This window comes from Crocodylus siamensis, chromosome 3 (genome assembly GCF_052110815.1).
Source record: "Crocodylus siamensis isolate JL-2025a chromosome 3, ASM5211081v1, whole genome shotgun sequence".
Lineage (NCBI taxonomy): Eukaryota > Metazoa > Chordata > Crocodylia > Crocodylidae > Crocodylus > Crocodylus siamensis.
The window spans coordinates 389,953-406,723 of record NC_143397.1 but is presented as its reverse complement, the minus strand read 5'-3'; the positions used below and the strand labels follow the sequence as shown (position 1 = coordinate 406,723).

Sequence of the window (16,771 nt, the reverse complement as noted above, 5' to 3'; positions counted from 1 at the left end):
CCACCGTCCTCCACACGGCCTGGTCCAGCCCTAGCCCCGCCACCACGGGCTGCTTGGCCAGCCAGGGCCGGGGCTTTGCCGTGGTCACCTGTCCAGGAAGCTCCCGGGCAGCGCAGCTCAGGATCCCTCCCACCAGCACCCAGCACCTCGACCCCAGGGCATGGGGGCAGGCAACTCCCAGAGGCCCTGGAGGGGCACAAGGCTGCAGGGAGCTTCTCGGCGTCCCTGGAGCGGCTGGAGCGGCCCCAGGAGCTGTGGGCAGTGGAAGCCGGGCAGGCTCCCTGGCTGGAGGGGGCAGGCTGGGCGTAGCCAGCTCCTCCCGGCTGCAGCCGTCAGCGCCAGGACCCAGTCCTTGTCCCCAGCCCCTCTCGGGTGCCTGCTCTGGTGCCCAGCACTCAGCCAGCTCCCCACTGGCGATGGAGGAGTCCCTGGGCAGCAGGGCCCATTTCTGCACAAGGTGGGCACGGGATGGGGTGCACTGGTTCACCCGCTCCACACCCTGCTGGTCGTGGCCTCCATGCCCAGGTGGCCCATGAAGACGTGGCAGCCCCAGCACGGTGCCCTCCACGTCCGGCTGCTCGACGCGGGACCTGCAGCCTGGCAGCTCCTTCCACAGCTGGAGGCAGCGCCCGCACCCTCAGCAACGGTGCAGGTTGGAGTGTGGGGCTGGGGGCTCGCTCCCACAGGTGCTTCCTGTCCTGAGCCCCCCTCAGCTACCCCAGCTGGGAGCAGGTCCCCACCTCCTATACCTTTGTGCCCCATCCTCTGCTGTCCCCCGACTTGTACTAGGTGCTGAGCTCACCCAGCCTCCTGCACACCCGGGCTTGCACCTGGGGCCTGCCCCTGCACCTGGGGCTCCTTGCCCCCCCCGGGCCCTGCCCAGATCCCCCCCGCCCCCCCAGACTCCTTGCACCTCTCTACCAGCACTTGGAGAAGGTTTTCCTGCCCCCCCGGCTCTGCCCCCCATGGGGATGCGACTGGACTGGCGGGTGCAGGTGGCCTGTGCGTCCCAGTGCTCTCAGTCATGCCAAACAACTTGAGGAGCAGCAGATGGAGGCTCACGAAAAACATGTCCGTGGCAGTGGGCGCTCATCAGCAGGGTGCAGCGCTGCAGCCCCAGCTCCTCGTGCACCTTCCTGAACACCAGGTGCTCGGGCAGGGTGTGCCCCAAGGCACCGAGCCGTCCCTGTGGGGGGGAGGAGGAGGAGAATAAGGAGGGATGAAGCTGGAGCTGGGGCTGGCCAAGGCTGCCCGTTCAGGCAGGGCATTTCAGGGGTCTTTTGCTCAGATGCAGAGCTGTCCTGGGCCCTGGCCTGGCACCGTCTGCACCAGACATCTGTGCCCCAGCTGCCCTCAGCCCCGGCGAAGCAGGGAACCCTGCTGGCCACGGCCACGTTTCCAACCCACACAGCTGCTGGGAGCCGTTCTGTGGCCGGGCCCGCAGGGAGAGCAGCCTGCACCCAGCTGTTCCCACAGTGGTGCCACGGGCCTGAGGTGCCGGGCAGGCTCCAGGGACCCAGGGATCTCATAGGACTGGTCTTGCTCAGGGTCATCAGGGCATGCGGTAGCTGAATCCCTCGAGACAGCGCTCCCTGCCCTGTCTGGGGCCACACCTCTGCGCTGACCCTTGGGCAAGGCCAGACCAGGCCAGAATAGCGAAATCCCCCCGCCCCGCCCCCGGCCCCATCTGCCTCACTGCTGTAAGCAGACAGACCCCCCGCCCCCCCCATCCTGCCTACAGGACCCACTGGGCTGGACAAATCCCATGGGGAGGGGGAACCTGCTCCTCTGTTAACAGTCTCAGGTTCTCCCCACCGCAGGTCATGTGACTGGTCATCTCACCTGGCAAGGCTGATGTCATTTGGAAGCACCAGTCAGCAGCCAATGGTTGGAACTTAGTGATGAGGTCACGACAGGTGTTTAAGAGCCCCTCCATGAGGAAGGGGGCAGGTGTGTTTTGGACCACAGCAGAACAAGCCAGGCAGCCTCCAGAGAAAGAGCTTGGTCAGACTCTGGGTGTAAATGTGAGCCACTTACCTGAATTTTAGCTAGTAACTTAAGACAAGGTGATCTAGAAGAGTATCGAACAGCTGCCAAGCGGCTTCTGCTTGCTCAGGGTTTTTCTTTTGATATTTCTCTGACCTGTGCCCCTCCCCAGGCCTACCCCCTCCAGTGAATAAAGCTATCCGTTACAGCAAGCCTTGCTGTATGGGCTTGAGCCGAGACAAGCCTTTTCGGCCCCCTTTTGCTCAGCTGGCTAAGGGAAGCTCTCTGTGAATGCTTCAGGTTCGAGAAGCACCCCAAAGTACCATGGTGGGTTAAGCAACCCTAAGGTCAACAGGGTCTGAGTATGAAAGCACCCCAGTCCCAGCCTCCTCTTTTGTTTTTTTTTCCCCCTTTCTTCTCTCTTTGCCCCCTCACATGTCTGTCAGTCTGGTTACTCTGAGTTACTGTGTACTGAGGGACTTCAGGTAAGAGGGTGTGAATTTAACTTCTCTACTGTTTACAGCCCTGACCTCACGACCTGGAGGCAGGGGATTAAGCCCATGTCATTCCTCTAGGGAACTGTGATGTTTTTCAAAATTGATTGTCAGGAATGACACCTGTCCCTGACTGGGTCCAGGTGGTGAGGTCGGAAGGGCTATTTAAGAGGGTCACCTCCAGGAAGAAGGAGGTCGGACGTTTTTAGAACTCGCACACACAGAAGCGTGGACTCCCACATCCTGAGTCTGAGGGAGAGCTGTGAAGTGAGTAACTTACCAGAAACTTAACTAGGAACTTGGATGAATGTACTCTAGTCACACATCAAAGGGCTACCAAGCCTCTCTGTTTGCACAGAGTTAAATCTTTTGTTGCTTCTCTGACTTGTACCCTTCCCCATGCCTACCCTCTCTACCCAATACAGCTATCTGTTATAGCCCGCCTAGTGGTACGTACTTGAGAGGGATTGGGAAGGCCTTCTTGCTCCCTTTGCCCAGCTGACTAAGGGAGGCTACTTTCTATGCTTCAGGCTATAAGAAGCACCCAGATATATCCCGCTGTGGTTAAGCAACCCCTAGGTCTACAGGGCCTGTGCATTCTGGGTGGGACAGGGCCCAGACAAAGACCTGAGTCCGGGTGGTGGCTGCAGTTATCCCAGCCTTGTGGGTGTGCTTCAGGAAGGGGGTCAGCCAGAAGTTGGCACCCCTGGGTGGGGGAGGGACTCAAAGTTTGGTTATGGTTGTGCACAGTGAGACAGGTGGCTCAGTACAGAAGCGCCCCCGAGTGGCCCACCACACCATATACCCCGGGTGGCACAGAGCCCTAACAAAGACCAGACCCCAGGTGGTGGCAGTGGTTATCCCAGGCTTGCAGGTGTGCTCCAGGAAGGGGATTGGCCAGACATAGGCACCCCAGGGGAGACACCTGAAGTGTGGTTTTTGGTCGGGTGCAGTGAGGCAGGCGGCTCCATGCAGGACTGCCCCCTAGTGGCCCACCATTGGCAGCATGAGGGGTCCAGCTGTGGGTCCTTAGGGGAACAGACAGACTGGGATCCTCCGACATTGCCCCCACATGCCGTGATGGCAGATACTGGGGCAGGACAGACACCCAAACAGGGATGTTGAGGTGTGTGTTTGTGTGTGTGTTGGGGGTGGGGAGGGCAGGGCATGGGGATGGGACAGGTTAGATCCTGAGCTGCACAGAGCCTTCAAAGCTTGACAGAATTGACAGAATTGCTTCAACTTCAGAGCAAGAAGAAGGATTGCTGGGAAGAGATGAGATCCAGCTGACAAAAAGAAGGAAGAGCATCTTCACAGATAGGCTTGCTAACATAGTGAGGAGGGCTTTAAACTATGTTCACCAGGAGATGGAGACCAAAGCCTTGGGACCAGCTGGGAAGTGGGAGACCTGAAAGAAGCACAGGGAGGAAGGGGCAACAGAGGGGACTTCTCTTTCTTCCCATGGAAGTAGATCAATTAGGTAGTCGCCTCCAGTGCCTGCACATGAATGCCCCAAGCCTGGGAAACGAGCTGAAATAACACGAAGTCCTTGCACAGTCACAGACCTCTGATGTCATTGGAATAACAGAGACTTGGTGGGAGCTCACAAGACAGGAGCATGGTCACGGACGAGTGCAAACTACTCAGGAAGGACGGGCAGGGGAGAAGAGTGTCCCAGCCACCTGCGGAGGGTTTGGATTGAGAGTGTGGTTGGGGGTAGAAAGGTAAGAAAGATTTTTTGACTTAACAAAAACACAGCTACGCGTAGTAACAAGACAAACCATGACAGACAAAAGCAATTCACGTCAGCAACTTATCAGCAGTCCCCTCTGGTGCCTGATATACAGCAAGTTCCTCTTCCCACAAAATTCAGCGAAGTCAGGTATCCCCGAGCAGTGCTGTCCGAGGGGTACCGGGAAGGACCCTGAAATGCAGTTCTTGGGCTTCTCAAGGTCCACGGGCCCACTGATCCAGGCAACAGTTAACTAATCCTTTTCACAGAGCTGCATCTTCCTACTGAATGGCTTCCAGATATTCCAGCTAATTTATAGCTTCTGAAGGACACCGATAACATACGACCACTCAGATTCCTTTTACTTCAACTGTCCTTAGACTGACCAATAGCAGTACAAGCCTTGCATTCCTTTGATAAAGTAATTTTAACTGTGCCACAGGGCCTTACTACTTCTAGGCTTTGCTAAATTTACTAGGCCTTACTTTATACAAGGCCTCACTACATCTTAAACTTTAATTAGGCTTTTAGCAACAACACATAGCTTAATATCTAAACAAATACGCAAAAACACATGGTCTAATCTTCCTAGAGCCTTCAGCAAGCACCTTTATCACACAGGCATACTTTTCAGCTGTGACAAAGAGGAGGAGGAGTTGCGCTATCTGTAAAAGAGCGGTATGATAGCTCACAGCTCCAGTATGAAGCTGGAGATAGGCCTGTTGAGAGTCTCTGGGTTAGGGCCAAAGGGGGAGAGCAACAAGGGTGATATTGTAGTGGGGGTGGGCTACAGACCACTAAACCAGGAGGATGAGGTGGATGAGGCTTTCTTCAGGCAACTAGCAAAAGTTTCCTGATCACAGGCTCTGGTTCTCATGAGAAACTTCATTCACTCTGGCATCTGGGTAAAGCCCTTGGATCCTCCCCAGGGGCAGGGCCACGGGGCTGGGCAGTGCCCAGCCCCTATTGGGCACTGGTCAGACCGCACTTGGAATACTGTGTCCAGTTTTGGGCGCCACTGGTCAGATCACAGTTGGAGTACTGCGTCCAGTTTTGGGTGCCACACTTCAAGACAGATGTGGATAACCTGGAGAGGGTCCAGAGGAGGGCCACTCATATGGTTAAGGGCTTGCAGGCCAAGCCCTATGAGGAGAGACTAGGGCACCTGGATCTCTTCAGCCTCCTCAAGAGAAGGTTGAGAGGTGACCTTGTGGCTGCCTACAAATTCATCATGGGGGCATAGAAGGGAATAGGTGAGGCTCTACTCACCAAGGCGCCCCTGGGGGTTGCAAGAAATAATGGCCATAAGCTAGCAGAGAGAAGATTTAGACTGGACATTAGGAAGAACTTCTTCACAGTTAGAGTGGCCAAAATCTGGAATGGGCTCCCAAGAGAGGTGGTGGTCTCCCCTACCCTGAAGGTCTTCAAGAGGAGGTTAGATAGGCATCTGGCTGGGGTCATGTGAACCCAGCACTCTTTCCTACCTATGCAGGGCGTTGGACTTGATGATCTATTGAGGTCCCTTCCGACGCTAATATCTATGACTCTATGAATCTGCTGCGAGGGCAACACAGCATTGTGCAGGCAACCCAGGAAGATTTTGGAGAGTGTTGAGGACAACTTTCTGGTGCAAGTGCTGGAGCAGCCAACTAGGGGCCATGTTCTTCTTGACCTGGTGCTCACAAACAGGGAAGAATTGGTGAGGGATGTAGAAGTGGATGGTAACTTGGGCACCAGTGACCATGAGAAGATTGAGTTGAGGATTCTGAGGAAGGGAAGGATGGAGAGTGGCAGAACAAAGACCCTGGACTTCAGAAAAGCAGGCTTCGGCCTGCTCAGAGAACTCATGGGCAGGATCCCCTGGAAGGCCAGCCTGAGTGGTAGAGGAGACCAGCAGAGCTGGCTGTACTTTAAAGAAACCTTACTGAGAGTGCAGGAACAAACCACCCCGATGCATGGGAAGACTAGCAAGTATGGCAGAAGACCATCTTGGCTTAGCAGGGAACTCTTCAGTAAACTAAATCACTTCAAGGAAGCTTATAAGTGGAAACTGTGGTGGGTCAGCACTCCTCCACTGAGCCACCCACCTCACCGCACCTGACCACCTATCAGGCTTTGAGTGCCTCCATAGGGGCACCTCACATCTGGCCAACCCCTTTCCCAGAGCATACCCACAAGCCTGGGGTCACCGCTGCCACCACCCAGGAGTCTCAGTCTGTCCATGGCCCTGTTCCCCCTGGGATACACAGGCCTTGTAGACCTAGAGGGTGCTCAACCCAATGCCAGAACTTGGAGTGCTTCCTTTAGCTTGAAGCCCAAATGGTAGCCTCCCTTAGTCAGCTGGACCAAGGCATAACCCAGTCCCTCTCCCAATAAGTCTCCCACGCTATGCTCAGAGGAGAACCTTACTGGTACAGAAGGAAGGCTTGAGGTAGGATAGAACAATATCAAAGAATAACCCTAGAGCAAACAGTGTGGCCTGGTAGCCATTGATTACACAAGTGCTGTACTGCAAGCTATATATCTAGATAGATCTCAAGTAGCTTACTCACTAGTATCATCCAGAGGTTGGTTGCTTTCCTCTGAAGGCAGGCAGTTTCTTGTGTGTGCATTTTCAAGAGAGAGAGGGAGAGGGCTACAGCGTTCTTCCCTCTCCTTCTTCATGGGGACTCCTTTTAGCTCCTCTTGTGACCTCACCACTAAGTTCCCACCAGCAGCAGTCCCATTGGCTGAAGCCTGGTGCCTTCAAATGACCTCACCTTCCTGGTCCAATCAGGCAGGTGTGATTTGATGTCAACCAACCAGTTTAAAATTGAACACTGGTAAAGCCCCTTCCTCCAAACCATGAGTTCAGTGCCCCAGACAATAGGGTAACCCAGGCAGGCATGTTAACAGACAAGTGAGAGAACAGGTCACCTGATCTGCAAGGGCAGGACACTTGAGACAAAGGGAGCAGGCTCTATCCCCCGCCCCCCCGGAATGTATCCAGCTCTGGTTACAACTCAGGGTTACCTGAAGCAGATGGGTCTGGGGCTGCCTGCCCACCACAGTGACCATGGTAACCACATTGTCAGACAGGTAATAAGCCTGATAGCAGAGTTTGGAAAGATACTGTGATGGTATTGCATCACAAAATCTTGGACAAACAGCTAGGGAGGAGTATGAGAGCATTGCTCGGGCACGCAGGGATGAAGTCAGGAAGGTCAAAGTGCAATTGCAGTTATAGCTAGCAAGGGATGTGAAGCATAACAAAGGGTTTCTACAAGTATGTCAGTAGCAAGAGAAGAATCAGGGAAACTGTGGGTCCCGCACTGAATGGGGGAGGCAACCTAGTGAAAGAGGATGCAGAAAAGGCTGAAGTGCTCAATGCCTTTTTCATCTCAGTCTTCACAGGCAAGGGCAGCTCCCACACTACTGCACCGGGCAGGACAGTTTGGGGAGGAGGTGAGCAGTCAACAGTGGTGAAAGAACAGGTTAGGGACTACTTAGAGAAGCTGGATGTGTCCAAGCCATGGGGCCAGATGGGATGCACGCGAGGGTGTTGAGGGAGTTGGCTGATGAGATTGCAGAGCAATTGGCCCTCGGCTTTGAAAACTCATGGTGATCAGAAGTCCTGGATGACTGGAAAAGGGCAGCCATAGCGCCCATATTTAAGAAAGTGAAAAAGAGGGATTAAGAGAACTACAGCCCAGTCAGCCTTACCTCAGTCCCTGGAAAAATCATGGAGCAGGTCCTCAAGGGATCCATTTCTAAGCACTTGGAGGAGAAGACGGTGATTAGGAATGGTCAGCCTGGCTTCACCAGGGGCAAGTCACGCTTGACCAACTTGATTACTGTCTATGATGAGCTGACTGGCTCTGTGGATGTGGAAGAGCAGTGGATGTGGTATACCTCGATTTTAACAAGACTTTTGATACGGTCTCCCACATTCTTCTCACAGGCAAGCTAAGGAAGTACGAGGTGGATGAATGGACTGTAAGATGCATAAAAAACTGGTTGGAGCATTGGGCTCAGAGGGTAGTAATCAATGGCTTTATGTCTAGTTGGCTCCCAGTATCAAATGGAGTGCCCCAGGGGTTGGTCCTGTGGCCAGTTTTGTTCAGTATCTTCATCAACGACCTGAAAGATGGCATATAGTGCATCCCCAGCAGGTTTTCAGATGACACCAAGCTGTGGGGAGTAATAGATATGCTGGAGGATAGGGTTAGGATTCATAGTGACCTAGACACATGGGAGGATTGGGCCAAAAGAAATCTCATGAGGTTCAACAAGTACAAGAGCAAAGTCCTGCACCTAGGACAGAACAATTCCATGCATGGGCTGGGGGTGACGGGCTGGGCAGCAGCTCTGCAGAAAAGGACCTGGGGGTGACAGTGGACAAGGAGATGAATAGGAGCCAGCAGTGTGCCCTTGGTGCCAAGAAGGCCAACGGCATCTTGGGCTGCATTGGCAGAAGCGTTGCCAGCAGATCGAGGGCAGTGATTCTTCCCCTCTATTCAGCACTGGGGAGGCTACACCTGGCGTCCTGTGTCCAGTTTTGGGCCCCCCACCACGTAAATGATGTGGGCACATTGGAGAGAGTCCAGTGGTGGGCAACAAAAATGGTTGAGGGGCTGGAGCACAAGACTTGTGATGACAGAATGAAGAAACTGGGATTATTTAGTCTGCAGAAGAGAAGATTGAGGGGGGGTTGAATAGCAGCCTTCACCTCCCTGCAGGGTGGATCCGAAGAGGGTGGAGAGGGTCATCTATACACGTACTCTGGGATGGGGGTTGGGGAGAACATCCCTAATTAAAGTGCCTGCAGTATAATGTGTATTCAGCGTCTTGCACTTCAACATGGCAGTTGGGGCACTTTAACTAGAGCTTATTTGACGAGCTTTAGTTAAGCACCCCTGCTGCCATTTTGAAACACAGGGACAGTGAATACATGTGACATGGAGGCTGCTGGAGTGTGCTAATCAGCATTCTCCAGTAGACTGGCAGCAGACTCGATTAACTGAATAGTCAGACATGTGCTAAATACCATGTGTCGAAGCAGAGGTCCATCACGTGTACCTAGCCTTGTGCACAGAGCTCCTCTATGGGCTGCAGGTGACCTGAGACTCCCCAGTGCCACTGCCCGGGCACAGCCCAGTGTGAAACTGGGGGCACAGGCAGCTGGAGCAGGAGATGGAGCCGCAGCAGGTGCAAATGGAGCCCAGGTGGCCAGAGAAAGGTGGGCAGCCGGAGCCCTGTAGCCTTTGCCCGGCCCTGGCTGAGCCCTGTGCTGTGCACCCAGAGCCCCACTCTCCCTGTGGCTCCTGCACTCAGGGCCTGGCAGGGGCTGAGCCTTGTGGGGCACGGCCCTGCCCAGGGTGCCCACGTAGGCACCTGGTGCCAGTCGATGCTGCCGTCGGCTTGTGGGGAGAAAGGGCACTGGGGGGGTGCAGACGGGAACCTGTCCCCGGTAGCCCGGATCCCCAGCCAGACGCAGGGCCAGAGGTGGGAAGGACTGAGGGACCCTCCCCAGGGTGGCAGGAGGCAGCAGGCCCAGTGCCAGGTGCAGCATAGCACTGAAGCTGCTTGGAGCCACCTGGTCTGGGAGCCCTGTGAGTGCGAATGCGGGTGCCGGAAACCATGCTGTGGATGGAGACCTGGGCTCAGGGCAAACTCCGGCAAAGGGGCCAGAAATGGCAGCTGTGGATGGGACCTCCCCTCCCCCTTGGTGTGGGACCCCAGGCAGGAGGGTCTGGGGGTCAGGAATGGTGTCCCTGGGAATCCTCCTGCATCCCCAGGGAGATTCCATTCCTGGTGGGCTGTGGCGTCCCGGGGGCAGGTCATCTTGTTGGCAGGTCTTCTACCTATAGGAGCCTGGGCCTATGTGCCAGGAGTCTTGGTTTCCCCAAAGAATTCGCTCACCCATCCCATAGCCCTACTCTGTGTTTCCCACACCTTGGGGTCTTGTAACCTCTTTTCCATCCCCTATAACCCAAAGGTCCTTTTCTGCACTGCTGCTGCCTGCCCAGTCCCCGGTCTGCATTTGTGCTGTAAGTGCCCTTGGACTTTGCACTTCAAACCATGGGAGAGTAGGGGAGAAAGGGCCCTCATGAGGTCACCTCTGATCCCCCCTGCCCCAGCAGGATCATCCCCATGCAAACTGTTTTGGAAAGTTTGTCTAACCTATCTTTAAAACTGTATCAGCAGCTTTCCCCTGTAGCTGCAAGGCACACAGCCCAAAACACTAGGAACAGCCTGAGCTGCCAAAGGACAAGCAGGGGGACAAGGGCATTGTCCATGTTCTGCCATCACAAGGATCCCCTGAGAGACCCCTGGAAGAGGACCGTGCCCTCCTTGGCCCCCGCACACCCATAGAGAGCAAGGCGAGAACCCCACAGCCATGGGGTGATATTTCTGCAACTGCGCAGTCTGGCCTTGAGCCGAGGGGCAAGATCCCCAGCCAGGAGCCTCTGGGTGCACGTCTCAGCAGGAACCTTGGCACAACCTAAAGCCAGTCCCCATCCTCAGTCTGGGCTGCAGCCAGGACCCAGCGCCTTAGGGGGAGGTGAAGAAACTGTCACAGCTGTAATAGTGCCCAGCCCTGTGGTCTGTTGCAGCCTCAGCCCTGCTCTTCCACCCGACAGGGACGGCTCGGTGCCCTGGGGCTTTGCCCTGGCCGAGCGCCTGGTGTTCACGAAGGTGCATGAGGAGCTGGGGCTGCAGTAGTTGATTGACAACCCTGGAAGCACCAGCAGCAAACCAGAAGTGCTGCCGGCAAAACCAGAAGTGCCACTGGTGCTTCTCAGGGTGGGGGAGCACTGGACGATGTTCTCCACCCCCTGGCTGGTGAGGGCCAATTTCAGGGGTGGCACATACACCCCTGTGCCCCTCCCCCACATGTTGTCTATGGTTGGAATAGGTTTGTGGGTATGTGGGATATGAGGGAGGGTGTGGGTGTCTGTGTGGGATTTGTGGGGGGTGGATGGGCATGGGGGGTGTGGCTGTGTGGGGTGTGGGTGGATTTTGTAGGGGGCTGTGAGTGTGTGGGAGGAGGGTGGCTGTGGAGGGTTGTGGCTTGCATGGAGGGGGAGGGTTTTTCCACAGTGCACCCCCCCCACGTGGCAGGCAGAGCCCCAGCCAGCACTCCTACAATCCCAGGCTCCACACTCCTGCTGCTCCTGGCCCTGGGGCACTGGTGCAGGCCCCCTGCTCCCACTCGCTGCCCCTTTCCCCCATCTGGCACTGCTGTCCTTCTGCTACTTCTGTATCCCACCGCCTCAAGGGCTTGGCACCATGTCCTAGCTGCTCCTGTAGTCCTGGTGATGCCGCCAGGAGCCAGGTGGTGCTGGAGCCGCTGGTGGGCAAGCAGGAGGTGGGGGAAGGGACAGCGAGTGGGAGCATGGAGCGCAGAAACAGCTGGGTGGGAGTGTGGGGCCTATGCCAGTGCACCGGGGTCAGCGCCAGGGGGGCCCAGAGTGGGGTGGCAGGAGTGTGGGTTCGGGTCAGCAGGGGTCTATGGAGCAGTGCAGCCCAGCTCCATACAGTCCCTGCCAGCCCGGACTCTGCGCTCCTGGGAGGAAGCTGCTGCCCTAACCCTAACTGTAACCTCCCCCCCTGCCCCTGCCCCTGCCCCTGCCCTTGCCCCCCCACCCCCCTGCTGGTGGGCAGTTTTAGCTGCGTCTGCCTGGAGCCTGCATTTTGTTAGGCTGCAGTGTGGCTCCTTTACCACCGCCTCTGTGCTTCCCAGCACAGCAGCAGTGACCGTGTGGAGCAGCCACAGGGCAGCTCACAAGGGGTGGTGAAGGAGCCGCACTGCAGCCTAGCTTGGCGTGGGCTCCAGGCAGCTGTACCAGAACCTGCTCGGTGGCAGCAAGAGGCGGGTGGGGTGGGGACACTTTCCTTCACAATGAGCAGCAGTTTCTGCCCAGCTGCTGCTGCCGCTGTTCAGCCCCAGTGGGCATACCCAGAGCCGGTGAGGGGCGCAAGTTGAGCAGCAGCAGCACAGGACAAACTGCTGCTCAGCATGGGGAAAAGTGACCCCCCCGGCCTCCCGCCACTGCTGGTGCTTTCTGGTGCAGCTGCCCAGAGCCCATAGTGGGCTGCCTGTACCTGCTCTTTGCTGCCACTGCTGCCCCATGGGGCAGCCCAGAGGTGGCAGTGATGCAGTGGAGATGCAGGGCAGCCCCGCATGGACTCTGGGAGGCTGTACCAGGAAGTGCTGGCCACGGAGAGGGGTCACTTTTCCCCCACCCTGAGCAGCAGTTTGTCCCTGCACTGCCATTGCCACTGCTCAACCCAGACTGGCGAGTGTGGGGTGTGCTGGTGCCCGTCTGTACCAGGGAGCTGGGGTGGGGGGCGACTGGGAGCGAGCAGGTGCGTAGGAGCCAGTGACAGCTCCTGCACCAGATGGGAGCACAGCGCCTGCACCAGTGTCCCGGGACAGTGCCGGTGGGGCCCAGAGCAGGGCGGCAGGAGCGTGCTGTCCCAGCTGCCTGGGGCTCCCTGGGACCAGACCAGCTCCCCCCTCTCCCTTCTGGTGCAGCCCAGCCCAGCTCCATAAAGCCCCTGCCAGCCTGTGCCCTGCACTCTTGCTGCCCCGCTCTGGGTCCCGCTGGCACTGGCCCCAGTGCATTGGTGCAGGTACCACTCCCTCCCACTGAGCTCTGCACACCCACTCACTGCCCCTTCCCCCTGCCTGCCACTGCCATGACCCCACTCCCCCCTCGCCCGCTGGAAGCTCCAGCACCACATGGTTCCTGGCTGCATCGCTGGGACCGCAGGAGCCAGTCCAGCCGGGCCCTGAGGACGGGTGATCACCCACGGTCCTCCCCTCCCTCCCTTCCACCTCTCCTCCTGATCTGTATTTCCTTCAGCGTGGGGAGGCAGGAACAGTCCCAGGCCAGAAGCCCCCGCTAAGCAGAGGCTTCTGCCTGGGATTGGTGGGGTGGGCAGGGCCAGGCTGGACTTGCTGCTGGGGCTTAGTTCTTCCACTGGCTCCCCCTGGGTCCTACTGCTCCTGTCATCTTTGACAGACAACCAGGGAAAGATAAATAATAATTTTCTAATTTTTTCAGGGGCCCTGCGGGCCAGATAAAATGGCCTGGTGAGCCGGATCCAGCCTGTGGGCCATATTTTGCCCATCCCTGATATACAACAAGGCTGGCTATAACAGATAGCTTTATGGTAGCGGGGGTAGGCATGGGGAGGACCACAAGTCAGAGAAGTAGCAAAAGAATAACCTTGAGCAAACAGAAACGGCTTGGTAGCCCTTTGATATGAGACTAGAGTACATTAATTGACACTCCTAGTCACGTTTCTGGTAAGATACTTCCAGATCCTGAGTATGAGAGAGAGCTGCGGAGGTCCACACTTCTGCATGTGTGTTTTAAGATGTCCAACCTCCTTCTTCCTGGAGGGAGCCCTCTTAAATAGCCCGCCTGACATAACCACCTGGATCCAGAGACAGGGGTTATTTGATGCTGGCCAATCGATTTGAAAAATATCACAATTGCCCAGTGGAGTGAAATGGGCTTAAGCCCCTACCCCCATGTTGCGAGGTCAGATTTCCAAACAGTAGAGAGGTTAAATCCACACCCTCTTATCTGAGCTAGGTCACATACACAGTAACCCCTGGCAATCAGGTTAAGAGACATGTGAGAGTACAAAAACAAAGGAAAGGAAAAAAAACCCAGAAGGGGAGGCTGGGAAGGTAGTTGCCGTGGCAGTCTGTGGGGGCCCCTCCAGAGCATCACTGCCCTCCTTGTCCCTCTGTCTGCCCAGGTGCACCCAGGATCACTGCTGTCTTCTTTCTGGCCCTGAGCACAAGCTTGAATCTCCTTGCTGCAGTTGTCTGTAGCATGTCCTTGCAGAACAAACTGTGCTTCCCACCAGGCTGTGCTCCTCAGTGTCAATATTGCAGGTACAGAGTGGTCCTGCCAGATTTCTGTTATACCCACAAGATAACAGTTTTACAGAGCAGGACGTCCAGTTCTTCTTGCTTGTTCCCTGCTCCTTGTGTTATCGCACACATAGATTTCATAGACATTAGGGCTGGAAGGGACCTCGGGAGATCATCGAGTCCAGCCCCCTGCCCAAAGGGCAGGAAGTCAGCTGGGGTCATAGGATCCCAGCAAGATAAGCATCCAATTTGCTCTTGAAGGTGTTCAGTGTAGGTGCTTGAACCACCTCCGCTGGCAGACTGTTCCAGACCTTGGGGGCTCGGACAGGAAAGAAATTCTTCCTTGTGTCCAGCCTGAAACGGTCTTGCAGGAGTTTGTGACCGTTCGACCTCGTCATCCCTTGGGGCGCTCTGGTGAACAGATGTTCCCCCAGATCCTGGTGGTCACCCCTGATAAACTTATAGGTGGCCATCAGATCACCCCTGAGCCTGCGCTTCTCCAGGCTAAAGAGTCCCATGGCTCTCAGCCTGTCATCGTAAGATCTGTTTTCCTGACCTCTGATCATGCGCGTGGCTCTCCTCTGGACTCTCTCAAGCTTCTCCACATCCTTTTTGAATTGTGGAGCCCAAAACTGGACGCAGGACTCCAGCTGCGGCCTCACCAAGGCCGAGTACAAGGGGAGAATGACATCCCGGGATTTGCTCGAGAAGCATCTATGGATGCACGCCAGCATTTTGGTCCCTTTACTAGCCGCAGCATCGCATTGCAGGCTCCTGTTCATCTTGTGGTCAATGATGACCCCCAAGTCTCTTTCTTCTGTAGTGCTAGCCAGCGTAGCACTGCCGAGCCTATAAGGGTGCTGCAGGTTTTTCCTCCCAAGGTGGAGAACCTTGCGTTTTTCGGTGTTAAACACCATGAGGTTCTCATTTGCCCATTTGCTGAGCTTGTCCAGGTCAGTCTGGATCACCCGCCTATCTTCTGGCGTGGATGCTTTGCCCCAAAGTTTGGTGTCATCGGCGAACTTGGCCAGTCCACTCCTGACTCCAATGTCCACATCGTTAATGAAGATGTTGAACAGGATGGGTCCCAGGACAGAGCCTTGAGGGACCCCGCTGGTCACAGGGCACCACGATGAGTGACTGCCATCAATCACAACCCTCTGGGTCCGACCACGGAGCCAATTTCCCAGCCAGTGGATCGTGGTGGAGCCAAGGCCACAACTGGGCAGTTTGGCCAAGAGGTGATCATGGGATACCAGATCAAAAGCTTTTTTGAAGTCAAGATATATGACATCAATCTCTTCTCCCTTGTCCAGGTGATAGGTCACCTGGTCGTAGAAGGAAATGAGATTGGTCAAACAAGACCTACCTGCAACAAACCCGTGCTGGCTATCCCTTAGGATGTTAGCCTGGGCCAGTCCCTCAAGGATGGCCTCCTTAATAAACTTTTCTAAGATCTTCCCCAGGATAGAAGTCAGGCTAATGGGCCTGTAGTTAGCCGGATCCTCTCTCCTCCCTTTCTTGAAGATCAGCACCACATTGGCCTTCTTCCAGTCTTCGGGCACTGCACCAGAGCGCCAGGAGCTCTCGAAGACCCGTGCCAGGGGCTGGGCTATGACGCTCGCCAGCTCCTTGAGTACTCTGGGGTGCAGACTGTCAGGGTCGGCTGACTTGAAGGTATCCAGCTTCTCAAGGTGTTCCTTCACGAGGTCAGCATTGATGGAGGGCAGGGGATCCCCCTCACCCGGATCTCCCTGTACCATAGCAGGCATGGGCATCCCGTGTGACTGATGAAAGACTGATGCAAAGTACCTATTTAATAGGTTGGCTTTTTCCTGGGCGTCAGTTGCCCCATCTGGTTTAGCAGGGGCCCAACATTGCCCTTGCTTTTCCTCCGGCTCCCCACATATCTGAAAAAGGACTTTTTGTTGTCCTTGATGCCTGAAGCTAGTTGGAGTTCAGTTGCAGCCTTGGCTTTCCTGGTTTGGTCCCTGCAGGACCGGACCAGCGTGGAGTAATCCTCCTTGGAGGTGAATCCCGTCCTCCATCCTTTGTAGGCTTTCCTTTTTAGCTTTAGGAGGTCCGCTAGCTCTCTGGAGAGCCAGGGGGACTGCTGTGCCTTCTTGCTGCCTTTCCTCCAAGATGGAATAGATTTAGCTTGTGCACTGAGGATCGCTTCCTTGAGAAGCAACCACTCTTCTTGAACTCCCATCTCCCTGGGGTCACGGTCCCTGAGGGCCTGACCGACTAGCCTCTTGAGCTTGTCAAAGTCGGCTTTTCTGAAGTCAAGGACTTCTGTGTTGCTGACTGACTTGCCAGCTTTCCGGCGGATGGTGAAGGTGATCAGCTCGTGGTCGCTGTCACCCAACTTCCCATCGATCACTAGGTCGCCGATTAGGTCGTCCCCCGTAGCCAGTACCAGGTCGAGCAGCACTTTGCCTCTCGTTGGCCCATAGACTTCTTGAGTCAGGTAGAGGTCATCCACGCACGAGAGAAAGCTTTGCGCCCGCTCAGATTTTGCTGAGTGATCTTCCCACGAGATGTCCGGGTAATTGAAGTCACCCATGACCACCAAGGTCCTGGAGCAAGCGGCCTCGGTCAGTTCCCGGGCGAACTCCTGGTCAAGCTCAGGACTTTGAGTGGGAGGTCTGTAGTAGACTCCCACCGTTGTGTCCCCTGTGC

General features: G+C 55.9%; 1 protein-coding gene across 1 annotated transcript in view; it reads left to right on the top strand.

Moving 5' to 3' along the window:
* The window catches only part of LOC149867845 (long-chain-fatty-acid--CoA ligase ACSBG2-like), a 40,926-nt gene that overhangs the window by 1,229 nt on the left and 22,926 nt on the right, over positions 1 to 16,771 (top strand). The window lies entirely within an intron of this gene.